The sequence below is a fragment of the Podarcis muralis genome, chromosome 1 (genome assembly GCF_964188315.1).
Source record: "Podarcis muralis chromosome 1, rPodMur119.hap1.1, whole genome shotgun sequence".
NCBI classification, from domain to species: domain Eukaryota; kingdom Metazoa; phylum Chordata; class Lepidosauria; order Squamata; family Lacertidae; genus Podarcis; species Podarcis muralis.
The window spans coordinates 69224158-69240005 of record NC_135655.1 but is presented as its reverse complement, the minus strand read 5'-3'; the positions used below and the strand labels follow the sequence as shown (position 1 = coordinate 69240005).

The 15848-nt window shown below is 41.5% G+C and overlaps 1 long non-coding RNA gene across 1 annotated transcript; it reads right to left on the bottom strand.

Moving 5' to 3' along the window:
- Positions 1–1512: 1512 nt before the first annotated feature.
- Positions 1513–9090, bottom strand: LOC144328073 (uncharacterized). Its single transcript, XR_013393323.1, has 2 exons — positions 8980–9090; positions 1513–6933 (listed from the first exon to the last, which is right to left on the bottom strand). It is a non-coding gene; the product is annotated as an uncharacterized LOC144328073 (long non-coding RNA).
- Between the last annotated feature and the right edge of the window lie 6758 nt (positions 9091–15848).

The window sequence follows — 15848 nt, the reverse complement described above, 5'->3', positions numbered from 1 at the left end:
TCGTTCTGGAGGTCCGTTCTTAAGCTGAAACCATTCTTAACCTGAGGTACCACTTTAGCTAATGGGGCCTCCCACTGCCGCTGTGCCACCAGCGCAAGATTTCTGTTCTCATCCTGAGGTAAAGTTCTTAACCCGAGGTACGTGGAGTCTGTAACCTGAGGTGTTTGTAACCCAAGGTACCACTGTACATTTAGCTTATCCTCAAACTGGCAGCATTTTACAGATGCAAACACATCACACTCACCTCACCATTGCATCTCCCTTCTCCCTCCCAGTAATAACAATTTAATAATAATTGATTATTTATGCCCATCTGGCTGGGTTTCCCCAGCCACTCTGGGCCACTTCCAACAAAATATTAAAATACAATGGTCTATTAAACATTAGAAGCTTCCCTAAACAGGGCTGCCTTCAGATGTCTTCTAAAAGTCTGGTAGTTGTTTTTCTCTTTGACATCTGGTGGGAGGGCGTTCCACAGGGTGGGTGCCACTACTGAGAAGACCCTCTGCCTTGTTCCCTGTAACTTGGCTTCTCACAGTGAGGGAACCACCAGAAAGCCCTCAGCACTGGACTTCAGTGTCCGGGCGGAACAATGGGGGTGGAGAAGCTCCTTCAGGTATACTGGACTGAGGCCATTTAAGCAATAGTCAAGGGACTGACTGAAGGTCAGGTGAGCAATGCTGTCCTACCACACACACCATCTGCTCCTGGGCAGAACAGTAGCAAAGGAGAAATTGGAAGGCTTTAAGAATTGCGGCGCCACAACTGTGATCTAGAATGGAGCGATAGAGGTGGGGTGTGTGGTATTTGGGTGTTGCACAGGGCACCACTGAAATCTGAGACCTCAAGTTGTACCACAGTAAATCCCATGGAAAGAAGCAGAAGTTCCATTGACCTCCCACTGAAAGCAGAAAAAAAACATGCATGGAATCGGACTGTTCCTGTTCTCCCGCTAGAGTCCCCAAATTTTCTTTGTTGGCTTTTGGCACAAAAAATGAAGAGTCCGTCATAAATACAAACTGTTTTTTAAAAGTGGGGGTAGGTAGTATTACATGTTTGTTTGGGTTTTCTCCAATGAGCCAATTGTAGCTAAACTTTTGTTTCACTGCCACTTCCTCAAATGTCAGTGCTTGAAACTTGATGTGTTTTATTTATAAATGTACCTTATAATAGAATTTGACAGCAATGACAGGTAAGGCAGTTAAGGTTTCATCAGCCATTCTTGAGATGGTCTGGGCACTAACTGTATCAGTCCATGTATCCATGCTCAAAGATCCCAAGGAGATGAATCAATCCAATTAAGTGTGACATTTGTTTGGAACAGATTTATGTGGGATGGTGGGGAGCTTGGTTGTAAGTCACTTTGGGTTGTCCTGGGCAAGACAAAGCAACTAACAAATTTAATAAATAAAATAAATAAAAAAGCTCAGAAGAGAACAAACACCATTTTTCTCCATGGCTTGCAAACTATTTAAAAGCAGACGAGGAAGGAGTGATCCCAAGCTTCTTACAAATGCTTAAAAGTCCCAGCTCTCCTTTATTTCATAGTTGTTATATGCCTGTTTACAACATTAAGAAAACCTTTTTTTTTTTATTTAATACTACAGTTTTGATTTTAAAAAGAAAGAAAGCCACCTCATTTATGATGCAATCATTTAAAATAATTCTGATATCTCACCCTTGCTCTCCTGAAGGGGGATTAAGGTAATTCAATTTTGAAGTTGTCTGCCTTATCCCCACAAGCTGCTTGGTAGGGCGTGTGCCAGAACAAATAATGTCTCTGTGTAGAAATGTACATCTACACTTTTTAGTATGTACTTTTCTTTCTCCCTTCCAACCCCATTCCCACTAGGAATAGCCCAGATTCTTTAAATGACAAGAGACTGCCCACAGCTTGACACTTTTATGTTAGACTAACAGTCACATTACTTTTTCATCTTTAAAAGGTACTATTCTTGATCAGCGCCAACACACATATTATCGAGTGCCTTTCAAAGCTGGCATTTAAATATTGCTAATGGAATTTCTTTGTAATAAGTCCCAGAGAGTTTAACTCTGTATCACACAGCAAAGCCATCTCTGCATCTCCCTTTGACTCAGACAGCAACATAATATTCGGAGCTCAATCTGTTTCACTTTTTGGAAACATGATGAAACCAAAAAGTGACTTTAAAAAAAGAAAGAGAGAGAGATCTTGATGTGAGGTGCAACAAAGGAGGCTCCTGAAGTGAAGTCATCCTGACTGCAGCATTCTAAGGGAACAGAAGAAGACCCCAGTGGGTCAGCCCAATGGCCAATATAGTCCCGCATTCTGTTCTCACAGTGGTCAACTTATGGGAAGCCCAAAAGCAGGACCTGAATGCAACAACATCCAACAATGAAAAGCTCCTAAGGAGGGGATGGAGAACCTGTTGCCTTCCTAACATTGTTGGACTACAGCTCCCATCCTCCCTGACCATTGGCCATGCTGGCTGGAGCTGATAGGAGGTAGAGTTCAACAATATCTGGGGGAGGGGGGCAGAGTTTTCCCCATCATAACATGCTAGTCATAGGAGCAGCTCAGCGCTGTTTTAGTTTAATCCCTGGATTTAATTGTTGATTGTTCCATCTCAAACTTGCATGTTTGAGAGCTTACCCAATGCTTTTTCCATGTAACCTGCCTAGGCCCTCCACTCAGCAGCTGAAGACCCTGCTGCCAGTCCCTCCAAAGTACTTTTAGGATAACCTCTTGGTGCCTTTCCCAGAAAATCACACCTGATCCATACCTGAAGCTCTGAAATTGTTCACAGCCCTATTCTAAGCTGTTTCTCTCTTGCTTGGGTGAGTTGTTGCTTCCATTTTTAATTGTTCACACGGTGACATTAATTCTGCAAATGTTAGCCACCTTGTGGGTTTTTTGAGGGGGAAGCATGGCATTAATATCTTAATATTGACATCGTTTGCTGAGGTATTATTTGAACAATTCCTGGTTACTGTAATTGTTTCTTAATTGTATATTAAATTGTTATTTTCCACCAGATTGTTTTATTCAACATCAGCTTGGTATTATTTTAATGAGAGGCAGTCTAGAAAAGTTTTAAGTAAATAATATTTTTATTGTTTTATTTTTATATGTTATGTGAGCTGTTATTTTATGTTCTGTACAATGTGTTGGAATGTGCCCAGAAGATGAAGGGCAGATTAGAGATATTTATTATTATAAAAACTCCCCTTAACAACAACTTCCTGCCATTAGCAGCTTTGTCTGTCAAATCTGATGAGCATAAGGATAGCTGTAATAAAGGTGTGCTGAAAGAAAGAGAGAGAGAGAGAGAGAGAGAGAGAGAGAGAGAGATGTATATGAACTCAGGCTAAGGTCAGCAGGCATGATCCTGCTCCATCAACTCTATAGATTCAGTAAATATATTTAGAAAGTTGTGAAGAGGGTTTATGTTTTATTCCAACCTAATCCAAACGAATTTCAAACTGACTTGTTTACAAGTAAGAATGCTCAGCATTTTAACCCTGGTAACTATTTATCTATAGTAATACACATATTTCCACATAGATCTATCATTAAAACCTGGGAAGTATCCCAGGATTCTGAAAATTTAATGTTTGGGTAATGTAGGGCTGCCATACATCCGGATTTTCTCAGACATTACTGGGATTTTAAAGGTAGAATTGACATCTGGGGAGAATTTCCGAAAGGTGGCACTTTGTCCTGGATCTTAGGCAAGTCAATCAAAAAATCATTTTAAAAAGCTGGTTTATACTTTTTGAAATATGGCAACCCTAGGTAACAAAACTCCAGTTCCTCAAGGTCTTGACCTAAAATCCCTGGATGCCGGCAGGGAATTTCAAAAATCAAAACTTGTATGAACAAGGCTTACAGTAAAAATATTTTATTTTGAAGTTACTCCACTCTTAAGCTTACTATATTATTTCAGTAAAGTTTTTTTCTATTCAAGTTCTTATTCTTTTAAAAATTATAGACTTGAAATAATTCTGTAATCATCATACACAATGTTGGATTTTTCCTTTTCATTTTTCTCATTTGTTTCCTCCACAAACAAACAACTCCTTCCTCCTCCCACTTCAATATACTATCTCCCACACATATCTCTGTATAGTACAAGGTTGATTTGTTAGCTTTAGAGTTTTTCAGTGCTTTTAATTAACACCTATGGTCCATATTGATAATTAAGGGTAAGCCCTTCCTTTAAATCTAAACTGTAAAGTACTGTATCTGATCAACTGTAATGCCTGGGTGATGCTGCTACAACAATCCCCATTCCTTCGTGAAAACAGATACATCTCACTGGTTTCAATATTGTCCCCCATCCATCCTAGGGGATTCTGCAGGCATGCTTTTAAAAGATAACATGGCCCAATAAAACACACGGTCTATAATCCTCCAAGAAGTTCTTTATCAACTCAGAGCCCTGGATAACGGAACAGGTCAACCTCTGCAGTAGTCCAGGACAAAGTAATTTGAAGAGCCAGAGGACACACTTCACTTGGTTTCCCAAAAGCTCTTTCATGTTTGTATCAGTTTTGTGAGGTTGTCTCAGTCTGGTGCTCTGGTACCATTGACCGCCAACTGCAGGACTTATTTCACTCACTGTGAACCTAGAGACTCACATTTCCCAAGTATCTCCTTCAAGTCCTCCTTTCTCTTCAGACTGTAGCTCCAACACAGAGAAAGATGGTTGCTTTTTAATTCAACTAACTTTTAAAAACTATTTCTATCCCACTTAATCCTGTCCCCTTAATCAAACAAAGATTTCCATGGGATCTAAACATACCTGTTTCTATCTTGACAGATACTGTAGAACACTGGTCTTCAGCTGATGGGTTAGGTCTGATCCAAGGTGGGTCACAACAGGACCACTACCACCATGGAAATATATGGTCAAAAATTAAGAAATGCATCCCCAAATGCAGCTGGGCCCTGGGTTTGAAAAAGCTGAAGATACCTGCTGTAGAAAAGAGGTTTTGACTGTTCCGCAGAAGCTTATCAGGGACTTCTTGATGAGAAGATAATTAATGATGAACAGCCTTTGTTGAAACGTAGCTGAAAATCACAGCGACTACCAAACTTTCCCTAGAAAGTGTACAGCCACAGGGAGTTGTTATGTTGGCTGTGTGGTCTAAATTATAATCTCAATTCACATAAGGCTATAGTGAAGTCTAGATGGCCCAACTAGTGCTCTGCTAGAATTGAAATTACACCTTACTTTTCTCCCCAGAATGTGCAGTTGCAGACATGCAAGGCAAAATCCTTTCCTACCCAGAAAGTGGGAAATTTGAAAACCGCTTAGAGAATCATAGATTTGTATAATTGTAAGGGACCTTGAGGGTCATCTAGTCCAAATGCCTGCATTGCAGGAATCTCAACTAAAGCATCCTGGCAGATGGTCATGCAACCTCTGCTTAAAAACCTCCCAGGAATGAATGTACACCACCTTCCGGGGGAGTCTGTTCCACTGTCAAACAGCTCTTACCATCAAAAAGTTCTTCCTGATTTTATTTGGAATCTCCTTTCTTGTAACTTGAATCCATTGGTGTAGGTCCCAGCCTCCAGAGCAGAAGAAAACAAGCTTGCTCCATCCATGTGACAGCCCTTTAGATATTTGAAGATGCCTATCATATCTCCTCTCAGTCTCCTCTTTTCCAGGCTAAACCTACCCAACTCCCTCGACCATTCCTCATAAGGCTTGGTTTCCAGACACTTGATCATCTTGGTTGCTCTCGACTGCACATGTTCCAGCTTGTCAATACCCTTCTAAAATTGTAGCACCCAGAACTGGACACAGTACTCCAGGTGGGCAAAGCCTCCAACATTTCCCCGATGAAAATCGGGGCATCCCATTCCATAATTATAATTTTACTATATATACCCCACACATCTTACTGAGTTGCCCCAGCCACTCTGGGCAGCTTCCAACATATATAAAAACATAATAAAAATTTTAACTTTTTTTTTAAAAAAACTTCCTTTAACAGATTAAAAAAATTGTCCAGTAGCTCCTTAGAGACCAACTAAGAAGTGTATCAGAAGAAGTATGCATGCACACAAAAGCTTATACCCAGAAAAAACTTAGTTGGTCTCTAAGGTGCTACTGGACAATTTTTAAATTTTATTTATTTATTTCGACTGTGTCAGACCAACAGACCAACCTATGTGAATCTTCCCTTTACAGGATTGCCTTCAGACGGCTTGGGGGTCAGATAACTCCATACCCACCAACATTTCTCCAACGAAAATAGGGACTTCCTAAGGAAAAGTGGGACATTCCAGGATCAAATAAGAAACTGGGATGGCTTCTCTAATCTGGGGCATCCCTGGAAAATAGGGTCTGGGTGGGGTCTGACCAAGGCAGAACAAAATGATACTTCAAACAGTGGCTCGTAAACAGTCTGTCTGTTTCATGTTGCAGTGGAGGGCAAAGATTTTTTCTCAGCCTGCACCTCTGGATTCTGAAATGAGGGGAAAGGTGAGTAAGTGGTTGCTATGATAGTTAGGTCTTGGACAATTCCACCATGGACCATAGTTGTGATTTGTGAGGAAAGTATGAAGCCTGCCACTTTTAGTAGCTCTGTGCCCCTGAGCACCCCCTGAAATGACCCTAGGAGGACATCAGCTGCCTGGAAACAAAGGTTAGCTGTTTCTGAACAGTAAAGATAAATGGTATGATGAACACCATGACCTGTCATTTCAATAACTAAATTTTAATTGTGAGTAAAGGGGGGATTTTTATATGCCTGTTGTTTTTGTCCATGGAGTTTTCTTGGCAGGGATACTGGAGTGGCTTGCCGGTTCCTGCTCCAGGTGGATCACGTTTGGTCAAAACTCTCTACAATGACCTGTCCATCTTGGGTAGCCCTGCACAGCAGAGCTCATAGCTTCTCTGAGTTATTCAAGCCCCTTCGCCACGACAAGGCAGTGATCTATGAAGGGGGATTTAAGAAACAAATTAGCAAGCAGTAAAGGTTTTTTTGAGGGAGGAGGTGGGAAGTTTATAGGAGGATCGTGGTTTGTTTCTTGTCTTCACAAAAATCCCTATTAGATTCATCTATTTCAGACAAGCGGTTTTTCTTATATCTTTTTTGTTCTGTAAGCTCACACACATAGGGAAATGAAAATGTTGCTTTTGGATTTCATTCTTACTCTTTGCAGTTTTGCTGGGAGTTAGCTTTTCTGTGCTGAGTTTTCCTCATTTTGTACAGCTCTGATTAATCTTTCTTATTTGTTTGGGAAGAGTTTTCTTTTCCTTATCAGAACTGTTCCTAGTGATTTTTATACAAAGCATGGTTTTCCTGAGCTTTGGCCTATAAACAGTTTTGAGAATTTAATTTTTACACATTACTTTTATTTTATTCTTCCTTACTGGATTTACCTGGTGAGTTTCAGACTTCACTATTCTGTTATTGAATATTTTTGTTTAATTTTTACTTGAAAGTAATTTTCTGTTTGGATGTTCCTAGATATGATATCCTGGATATCACACTAACACCTGATAGCATGCATCTAAGACTAAAGAAGCCTATGCCCTGGAATGCTGTATTGGTAGCTATTATTCTCTTAAACTAAAATGCTTTGCAGTTAGGATTGCTCTGATTATAGTAAAATTTAACTAGATAACTGGTGGAGTTTAGGTGGGCCAATACAGGATTCTGCAATGGATAAATTGTAGTTCATTTTAAAATTGCATATTGTAAACATTGCATATAATAACTACTTTACCTGATGTTTTAATACAGTTTATTTCACACTTTACTTTCCCACATAAGCTTTGCATCCTAATGTTTCCCTTGTATACACTGTTTCTTATATTTTCCCTTTCCCAGCATCCAACTTAAAAGTGCTTTAATGTTTCTTTGATATCATTTACATCTTTCAGAACTGCTCATCTGCTGATGCACTGCAACTATATTCTCCAAACTAATTTCAGCCTCTGGTCATTTCTTGTCGCCACTACCCTTCTCACTCGCTGGGCAAATTAAGGGTCACTTTCACACGCAAAAAAAGAAAGCAAAAGAGGGGCACATATCATACACAAGAATGTATTTTGGGGGCTCATCCACACCATCCATTTAAAGCAATCATATACCACTTTAACAGTTGTGGCTTCCCCAAAAGAATCCTGGGAACTTTGATATATTAAGGATCTCTTAACAACTCTCAGCACTCTAATAAACTACAGTTCCCAGAATTCTCTGGGGAAGCCATGACTGTTACAAGTAGTGTAGATGCAGCTATCAGTAGTGTGTTAGCTAAAGCAGGTACCAATTTCAGACAGACAAGTGAACAGGTTTTAGTCTTTCTTTCAAAGTATGTGGAGTTTCAGCTGAAGAAGCGCAATTCCTTGAGAATAATTAGGCTTTGTTTTCACTCTCCCTTTGACTTGTAGGCTTCTAGAGTCTCCAAGTTGCCAATTCCCAGGCACTATTATTCACTGCATTGCTTGAGGGTGGGGGTTTGAATTCCAACTGCAGGAGCAAATTATGTTTGGGAGGAAATTACAGTAAATAGGTGTGAAAGTACAGTAGCTATAGAAGTGAAAGAATGTGAGTGAGTCACACAGAGTAACCATCTCATTAGATCCTGCGTTTTTTTGATGAAGTTGTTCATTGGGGAGCTGAATATGTGGGGGCGCACTAAGAGCGTGAATTATAGCCAGCCCCTGAAGAAGAGTGGGGGCTATGCAGACAAATAAAGGTACTTTGTTAAAAGACACAGAATCGGGAGGCAGGGGAACTTTCAAAAGCCACTTGCAAAGGGGGCATGCTCTGGAGTTAAAAGCAGTTAAAAGGTGGGGAGGAAATCCCACCATTAGAGTCACACAAATTGCTCTCTATCAAAACCTGACAGAACAGCAAATTTTGATGACAAAAACCATTTCTGTGATCCAGACCCCCCATAATTTATTTCCATTTCCATTTAGGTTTTACTATAAAGAAAAAAGTAAACTAAAACACTCAAAGGGCACTTACATAATAGCATGTTGGAAGCTGCTTAGATGGTCACCGAAAGGTTATTGGAGTTTCATGGCTCAGACACACGAAGGCTTCAGTGTTGATGTGTCCTTCTGGCTCACCCCTCCACCATCTATTGACATAATTTAAATGAGTCACCTTAGGCCCACCAAATGCTCTGTAAGCCAGGTAGATGGCTCTTGAATGTATGTTAGCGTGAGTGTTTAAGGAAAAAAACTAGACCAGCACTTCCAGGTTAGAACCAACCAGCCTAGTAACATCAGAAGCTAGCAATACACCGAATGTTTAAAATATAAGATGTGGGTGCAGCCCCACTGAGTTTAATAGCATACTCCCAAATAAGTGTGCCATAGATTGTAGCCATGCAGGTGGAACCTTCTTGTTCAGAGAGATCCACAGATGATTAGAAGAAAATGGAGGGCACATCACCCACCCCTGAGACTGGGAACGTTTCCCTTCCAACATCCTTGAAAACCAACACCTCTGAGTTTGTAGAATCCTGTTTTTCTCACCATGACAGTCCCAAGTTATTAGGCTTATCACAAAGAGCTCATACCTTAGAAACAAGACACTATCCTTCTCAGCAAGAGCTGGTCATCTTCAGGGAAGAAGAGCCATGATCACTAACCTCTCTGTAACAGAATTGTGGGTACCAGAAGGCTTCGAGACCACTGTTAGGGTAGCACTGAGGTCTGGGTTCTTGCCTGTGACTACTTCTGAGTTTTGTCTCAGATTCTGGCATCTAGTTGTCATCTCAGATTCCTCACTTGCATGGTGTGCTCATCCCTGTCTCCCCTTCCTGAACCCACCTATTGCTAGGACATAAGCCCAACCCTCAAAACTGTGGTTCTTTCTTTGCTTTTGGATGGGTAAGAGAAAAGTTAACAGAAGAAACACATATAAGGATGGGGACCCTGTGGCCCTCCCAATGTTATTGGACATCAATTCCCACCAACCCCAGCCAGTGTGGCAAGCATTCAGAGATGATGAGATCTGTACTCCAGCAACATCTGAAGGGCCACAGGTTACTCACCCTTGACATAAACACCCAATATCTTAGCAGAACATGGTCAAACCTGCCTCTGCTCAGATTCAAAGCCAACAGGTATGACTACCTAATGTTCTTGATTTATGTGTAGATCACCGCTAATCTGGCTCTTGGTGAGAGTAAGACTATATTCAATTCACACAAAAACCTATTTATATGCTGCATTAAGGGCCTTCCATGTTCGCTCAAGTTCCAAAATGATGGGAAGTTGCAGGTGTTAAGGGCCACCTCATGAAAAGATGCATTATTTAGGTGATATGGAGAAGATATGGTATAGTATCCTATCCTGCGGTTAGTTCAAGCTTCACTACTAACCTGGAGTTGGATAGCTGTCAGTGGCAGAGTGGAGGGCCTAAATTACCAGCGCTCTCACTTTTATCAATCACTCACTCCCACATACACAGCCATCACACATTTATTGCATTAAAAAAGTATATTATTACACATCCTTTCATCAACATTCTTTCACATAACAGCCAATAATAACCTAATGCACTGGCCATAATAACAATCATAATAGCAGCCAGCAGCCAGTAATGATCAAACATCTCAGCATCATCACTAATCCCCCTCCCTCCCACTGAACTAACAGGTCCTCTTCCCACCCCCACCCCCAGTCTCTCACCCAGGGAGGAGGGTGGTGTTTTTTTGTTTGCCAGTGTGGGAGGATATACAACTACTTCCGGTCCATCTAGTTCAGGCACTTGCTCATGGTTATCACCTGCCTTATTTGGCTGAGCTAGCTAGACCATTGGTCTGATCTCATGTAAGGGATTGTGTAAGCTTCTTACATTCCTAGACCTCACATCTGTCAGAAGGCGGGTCATAGAGGAGAAGATACTGGTGGCCGATACCATTTAGGGCAGCATTCAGCATAGCCCTTCAGATGTTTGAGACTACAACTTCCATTAGTTCCAGCCAACATGGCTGTCAAAAACTGCACCTTGAATTGGGTGCAAGAAGAAACCCGAAAGCCAATGCAGAAGAGCTGTTCACACATACATGACTCACGCCCCTCAGTGATCAGGCAGCAGCATTCTGAACCTGCTGAAGAGCAGCCCCATGCAGAAAGGCATTAAGACTAGTTCAAACAGAAAAGAACCAAGGCATGGGAGACAGTAGCCATGTCTCTGTTCTTTCCTTTCCTTTTAAATTGCAGGGGGGAATTATGCTATATTCAGTGAAAGGAGTGACCTCTCTAATCTAATTAATTTTGCTCTTTGTAAAGAAAATCAGCAGAGCCATTAGCAGTCCTTGATTTTTTCCCCCTTCTCGTTGGAGATATTGTTCAGGATTCAAAGAAGCATGCAGAGATACCTAGCTGCCCAATGAAATTTGGAGCTTGTGTTTCTCAAGCAGGAGCCCCATGTGCTGTATAGCAAATTTACTTTTGAAATTGAGGAGTTTCAAAAGCAATTTGTGAGATGGCACAGTGGTCAGCTGTTGAAAGAAAAGAAGTCAAAATTCCCACTGAAAGTGTGCAGGGCCTTGGGTCCACTCCAGGTAGTTGTTTGGATCCTAGTCATTCACACAAAACAAAGCCACAAAACGCACGGGCAGGCAAACTAAGGCCCGGGGGCCGGATCCGGCCCAATCGCCTTCTAAATCCGGCCTGTGGACGGTCTGGGAATCAGTGTGTTTTTAAATGAGTAGAATGTGTGCTTTTATTTAAAAATGCATCTCTGGTTTATTTGTGGGGCATAGGAATTCATTCACTTCCCTCCCAAAATATAGTCCGGCCCCCCACAAGGTCTGAGGGACATTGGACCGGCCCCCTGCTGAAAAAGTTTGCTGACCCCTGATTTAGAGGTTGCCTGGCTGGAGAGGCCTGCACAACAGCATCCCTAGAGCAATCTACAATTAAATAATCAAGCCACAGGCTTTCCTCAGACTTCTGAAGAGAATGAAGGTTATTCAACCAGTGAAAGAATGCAGGAGGAAACCAATACCTGCATTTATGTCAGCTACAAAATTAGGTGTCCTTTTATTCCAGGAAGGGCCAACCCCCTTAGCCAGGACTAGGGAACAGAGCTGGATTTACCTCCCCCACCCCTTGCAGGCCAACTATGACAGGTGGACAGATGAGGTAACAACCTGAAAGGGGATTGTCTTTGAAGACCCTTTGCAAGTGGTTTCAGTCATGTCTCTCCCTGCCTCACCCTGTGAAAGGATCCCTGCCCCACTCCTGTTGTGGATATTAAAGAATATCTAAATTAAACTGTGGCTTGGGTCCAGAGTTCCCATGAGAAGAGTTCCACTTGTGGGATTCTCCTGCTGGTGGTAAAGCAGGTGGAGAGGGCTTTAAAAAAATATTCTCCCTTCCCTTTCAGTATGCTGTGCCCTCCCTTCCAAAATCTGCTCTGAAGGGTTGGGTAACCATCCAGACAAATGTGGTAGGGTCACAGGGGTGGTTCCAAGAAACGGGATATCTGCAAAATCACCTCTTTCTCTATCATGTGAAGACACATCAGTCAAGAAGCTAGAATAGAAATTTATGTTCTCCTTTAAGAATAGAACAAGAGGAGAGTCTTGACCCCATCTAGATACAGCCAGGTGCAGAGCCAAACTTTAGTGATCAAGCCACATATGACATTACAGTATCCACATACATCCTTCTTCCAGCAGAAGCTGCTCTTGGACCAAAGATCCTTCTGCAAACAATAGGAGACTTTCCATGTATGGAACAGCGATTTCCTTCTACCTGCTGTGTGGTAGGACAAGTCCAACATACAAATGCATCCTGTTGTCTGATATGCAGAAGTGTGTGAAATGATGCACAGGAAAGGAGCTGAACATCCCAATCATCTTATGTGTAGATGCATGAGTCACAGCACAATATAAACACATGTATTTAATGGAAATGGTGTTGACTTTCACTTTGAAATAATTCTGGCAAACAGACCAAATGTTTGGCTTTTATTTGGAGAGTGGGTGTTTCTGTCAACAGAATAAGAGGGTCAAAAAGAGAACCACAAAAACCAGCAAGCCAGCAAATTTTTGTAAAATAAAATGCTGAGGGTATGCTATTCCTACAGACATAAATAACACGAGACCAAGAGATAGAGAGCAGCAAGGCAAATAAATAAAAAACATAAAGCCAACTTTTCATGAAGGTAGTAGCAGCTGACCTAACGTTCGGTCTCGTTTCACCTGGGCAGCTTTGCTGTGTGAGAAGAGAAGAACACATCCTCAAAACTTCTTCATGGAAAACCATGACGCTTATCCACAGAGCCAGAGAACAGAACTTAATTCTGTGCAAGGGTGAGTGAGTGAGTGAGAACACGGCTTCACAATGCAATAGTTTAATTATTATTAATACTTCTTTATTGATTCTTGCACCAAGATTATCTGTCAGCAGGGACAGCGTTGCATGAAGGGAGAAAAAGAAGTAATGGAAACAGGATAGGTTGAAGCCAGGCAAGAAGGGAGACATGAACTGACATTAGATTTTTTAATTAAAATCCAGACAACTCTGTGGTCAAAGAACCTAGCCTGAAATGTAACCTCATGGGTCACTCATATGTTTCTTGATTTTAGGCAAGATATAAGAGGCACCCAGTAGACTGGGCAAGGGAGTTTGAAGAAGGGAACCAGTCTAATTAAATCATCCATGCCTTTAAAATAAGTATTATTCAATTTCAGAGAGAGAGAGAGAGATATGAAGATGTGCTGACTAAAATTACATTAACTTGCCATTCCCTGCCCTACTGACAGCTGCCAACTGTGAAGTACTTTACCTGTCAATTTTGTATTTTCTGCTTCATATTTGTCCGGTTCCCCGTCACCGCCACCATTGACCACACACCTAATCTACCAAGCTCTGCTCCCAAATCCCTGCTGTCATCCATGTCCCACCAAACTCCACCAAGTTCTACCCTCTACGCATGTGCACCCACCCACACACCCCTCTGGCTCTGCCCACTGGCCCTTGACTGAAGTTGTGTTTTTGTATATTCTGTTGAAAGTCATCCAGAGTGGCTGGGGCAACCCAGACAGATGGATGAGGTACAAAAATATTATTATTATTATTATTATTATTATTACTCCTCCTCCTCCTCCTCCTACTACTACTACTACTACTACTTCTGCACACATGGGATAGGGAACCTCAGGTCCAGGGGCTGAATGTGCCTGAAGAGGCCTTTCTATGTAGACCTTGGGACTCTTCCCAAACCACTAGCCTCCTCAGCCACGCTCCTCACCAGCCTTGCTTTGCACCCTCATTTAGTGTTTTGGCCTGGCTAGAATGTCTCCTTGAACTGTGTTAACACCTCTTGCATTCTGATATAGCAGTATCAGAAATGTAGCCACGGCTTTGGCCCCAGAGAAAACTGTTTTCCTATTTAAAACTTGGGTTTCCTCTTTTTAATCTATATTTCACCTCGTATTACTAGAATGCTCTTCCTCCAGAGCTAACTCGCAGACATTACACGTTTTTCAATTAATATGATTTTCATTCACTTTGTAATTTATTTCTCACAGGTTAAAGATCTATCAATGAAATTCCATTTCCAGGCATTCTCAAGATCTCAATAGTTACAATTGTCTTCACATGAACATCAATTTTAATTATAGCATCACTTCACATTACAAGTGGTAGGGCTATGTCAGCACTGCCACTGTAAATAACTTTTCATGGATTTATCACCTAGCAGTAAAACTTACTTGGCTTGGGTTTTCAAGGTCCTGCACCAAATGCAAATATTTTCTTGGGGAGGAGAGATTTGAGTAATATGTTAATTGAACAGGAAGTTCATGACTGGAAAGACCTTTCTCTCCTTAGCTAAAATTTAACATACCTGAATCTATGCAATACACAGGCTCTGGCTAAGTTAGAGCAAATTGTGTTAGACATGCATTTGTCACAGCAAAATAACAAACCATGCAAAACACAGAATTTGTTTTACTTCAGTTGCCTGGAATTCTTATTTTCCAATTCCGCATTCAGAATAATTATCCAGAATAACATTTGTTTCATTTATATCCTGCCCTTCCTCCAAGTAGCTCACTATCATCATCATCATCATAATATTCTTATCCTATTGTTCATCATTTTTCTTACAAAGGTAAGTCAAAGCAACTTACATTAAAACCAATAAAAACCAAAAAGAACACAAAAATTCAAATAATCAACAATCAACAATTAATCAAAACGGCAGGACCACAAGTTCCACTCTACTAAAAGACACCACAGAATACTTCAAATTAAGGGCCAAGAACTCTGGGGGGGAAAGACTGGGTTTTGTGCAATGCCTAAAATGAGATAAAGATGGCGCTAGCCATGCTTCTAAGGGGAGAGCGTTCCATAAGCAGGGAGGTGGCCACCACTGAAAAGACCTTCCCAATCTTGCCACCCTCCAAGCCTCCAGAGGAGGGGGCAAATAAAGGGCCTCAGATTATAATTGCAGGGTTCATGTTGGTTCATGTGGGGAGAGGCTGTCCTTGAGCTACTGGGGTGCTAAGCTGGATAAGGCTGTCCTATCCTGAGCACAACACAAGAAGCTGCCTTATATCAAGCCAGCCCTACCGGGAGATGCTAAAAATTAAACCTAGGGCCTTTGGCCTACAAAGCATCTGATCCACCGCTGTGCTATGGTCCTTGCCCTGTGCGGTAGGCTAGGCTGAGAGAGAGTTTCATAGCGGAGTGGGGATTTGAACCTGCGTCTCCCAAGCCCAAGTCTGATAACTCTTTACTACATCATTCTACAGTAGTTCCAACCAGCAAAGAGGCATATACACATGGTGGCAAATTTCTACACCCTAGTGAGGATGAAGAACTACATGCACCAATATGTGTACAAGATCCCAATCCCATATC